The sequence below is a fragment of the Syngnathus leptorhynchus genome, unplaced genomic scaffold (assembly GCF_054491065.1).
Source record: "Syngnathus leptorhynchus isolate UIUO unplaced genomic scaffold, UIUO_Slep HiC_scaffold_118, whole genome shotgun sequence".
Taxonomy (NCBI): Eukaryota; Metazoa; Chordata; class Actinopteri; order Syngnathiformes; family Syngnathidae; genus Syngnathus; species Syngnathus leptorhynchus.
The window spans coordinates 164,163-167,500 of NW_028232085.1; positions in this window are offsets into that span (position 1 = coordinate 164,163).

Here is a 3,338-nt window from a genome sequence, read left to right on the forward strand (position 1 = left end):
AGTGTCAACTGCGAATGTGGTGGTGCATGGAAGGAAGTGGAGGACGGCCGCCTCCTTAAACACAGGCCGAAGAGGAGCGTCAGGGCCGGCTCCTTAAACACGGACCGAGTGTCGCCCTTAACACAGACCAAGCGGAGGACGGCCGCCTCCCTAAATACAGGCCGAACCGGAGCGCGAGGGCCGCTCCTTAAACACGGACCGAGTGTCGCCCTTAACACAGACCAAGGGGAGGACGGCCGCCTCCTTAAACACAGGCCGGAGAGGAGCGTCAGGGCCAGGCTCCTCAAACATGGACCGAGTGTCGCCCTTAACACAGACCAAGGGGAGGACGGCCGCCTCCTTAAACACAGGCCGGAGAGGAGCGTCAGGGCCAGGCTCCTCAAACATGGACCGAGTGTCGCCCTTAACACAGACCAAGGGGAGGACGGCCGCCTCCTTAAACACAGGCCGGAGAGGAGCGTCAGGGCCAGGCTCCTCAAACATGGACCGAGTGTCGCCCTTAACACAGACCAAGGGGAGGACGGCCGCCTCCTTAAACACAGGCCGGAGAGGAGCGTCAGGGCCAGGCTCCTCAAACATGGACCGAGTGTCGCCCTTAACACGGACCAAGGGGAGGACGGCCGCCTCCTTAAACACAGGCCGGAGAGGAGCGTCAGGGCCAGGCTCCTCAAACATGGACCGAGTGTCGCCCTTAACACGGACCAAGGGGAGGACGGCCGCCTCCTTAAACACAGGCCGGAGAGGAGCGTCAGGGCCAGGCTCCTCAAACATGGACCGAGTGTCGCCCTTAACACAGACCAAGGGGAGGACGGCCGCCTCCTTAAACACAGGCCGGAGAGGAGCGTCAGGGCCAGGCTCCTCAAACATGGACCGAGTGTCGCCCTTAACACGGACCAAGGGGAGGACGGCCGCCTCCTTAAACACAGGCCGGAGAGGAGCGTCAGGGCCAGGCTCCTCAAACATGGACCGAGTGTCGCCCTTAACACGGACCAAGGGGAGGACGGCCGCCTCCTTAAACACAGGCCGGAGAGGAGCGTCAGGGCCAGGCTCCTCAAACATGGACAGAGTGTCGCCCTTAACACAGACCAAGCGGAGGACGGCCGCCTCCCTAAATACAGGCCGAACCGGAGCGCGAGTGTCGCTCCTTAAACACGGACCGAGTGGAGGACGGCCGCCTCCTTAAACACAGGCCGAACAAAATGACACAAAGTGTCAACTGCGAATGTTGTCCATCCAAGGAAGGAGCGTGATGCCCGGCCGGCTCCTTAAACACAGGCCGAGAGTCGCCCCGGACGGTCCGCCTCGCGGCGCCCGTCTGCTCGGATAAAATGACACAAAGTGTCAACTACGAATGTTGTCCATCCAAGGAGGGAGCGTGATGCCCGGCCGGCTCCGAAAACACAGGCCGAGAGTCGCCCCGGACGGTCCGCCTCGCGGCGCCCGTCTGCTCGGATAAAATGACACAAAGTGTCAACTGCGAATGTTGTCCATCCAAGGAAGGAGCGTGATGCCCGGCCGGCTCCTTAAACACAGGCCGAGAGTCGCCCCGGACGGTCCGCCTCGCGGCGCCCGCCCGCTCGGATAAAATGACACAAAGTGTCAACTACGAATGTTGTCCATCCAAGGAAGGAGCGTGATGCCCGGCCGGCTCCTTAAACACAGGCCGAGAGTCGCCCCGGACGGTCGCCTCGCGGCGCCCGTCTGCTCGGATAAAATGACACAAAGTGTCAACTACGAATGTTGTCCATCCAAGGAGGGAGCGTGATGCCCGGCCGGCTCCGAAAACACAGGCCGAGAGTCGCCCCGGACGGTCCGCCTCGCGGCGCCCGTCTGCTCGGATAAAATGACACAAAGTGTCAACTGCGAATGTTGTCCATCCAAGGAAGGAGCGTGATGCCCGGCCGGCTCCTTAAACACAGGCCGAGAGTCGCCCCGGACGGTCCGCCTCGCGGCGCCCGCCCGCTCGGATAAAATGACACAAAGTGTCAACTACGAATGTTGTCCATCCAAGGAGGGAGCGTGATGCCCGGCCGGCTCCGAAAACACAGGCCGAGATTCGACCCCGGACGGGCCGTCTTCTCCCGGCGCCCGCCCGCGTACGCCCCCCATCCCCGGTCGCCCGTCTGCTCCCGGCGGGCCTCCGAGTACCCCCTCACCCAACTGACCGACTGGCACTCATGACCCGCCTTGGTAGGGCCTCCATCGGCCTCGGCTCGTCCGACGTCGGGTGGACGGTTCCTACCCACTGCGGGTCGCACTCTAGCGCCCCGGCCGCCGCGTGAGCGTGCGCTCCCCGCGCCGCCCCGCAGGCCCCGGCGCGACCGTACTGCGGCGAGACCGAGACGACCCGGTTTGGCATCCATCCCACCTAGCCACGATCCACGGAGGCCGAGCGAGCGGCTGAGTGTCGGGCGCCGCGCGTGCGAGCGTCCGCCGGCCGCGCCGGTCCTTCCGCGAATGTCGTTTCTCAAACCCTCCGGCTTGATAGCGGCGGCACCACGGGAAGCCGTCCACACACACCGTCCGACCTCTATCCGAAAAGCCTTCCCGACCAACCGCGGTCGCGGGGGCGTCTGTCGCTCCGCATCGGGGGGGCGTATGGCTTCCGCGCTACGCGCTGCGGGCTCGGGGGGGCCGCAACGGCTGAGTCTGACTCGGCCGGGGCGCAGCTTCCCTCCCGGCAGTCAGCAATAGTGCCGATCGCGCCTGCCACCAGCCCCCTCCCCGACGGGTTCGTCGGCGCCGGCTGGCCGCCGTCCGCCTTCGTTCCCCGAGGGTTCCCAACCAGCGCCGATCCAACTCCGCATCCTGGCCGCACGCAGTGCGTGCCTCGCGCGGGTAAGTCGCCGGCGCAGCGCCGCAGCTCCCGACCCCCGCGTACGGGAATAGTTGAGGGCCTCAGCGGGCCGCACCGACCGAGTCCGACTCGGGCCGGGGCGCAGATTCCCGCTTGGGTGACCGAACGTTCTCTGCTCGGGCCGGAGGGCCGACGCCCGTCCCCCCCCGTCGTCCCCCACGGACCGCCTCCGAGGCCACTTCGCACGGCTCATCCTCGGCTCCCTACCAATGCTTAATCGATGGGGCCGCCCGGCCGGATTCGCGCCACCCTGTCCACCGCGAGTCTCCCCAGACTAACCCGAGTTACCGCCCAGCTCGCCTAACCTTGCACTCGCTCTGCCAAACGGTCGTGTAGTCGGCGGGCCGTCCTACGGGTCGCCCTCCCTCCCCAAACGCGCGGCGGGATAGCGGCAAGGCGGCGGCGGCGGCCAGCGGCGTCGGGGCGCTCGCACCGGAGAAGAGGCGTCTTACGAGGCCGGGCGCAGCTCCCTCTCGTTTAC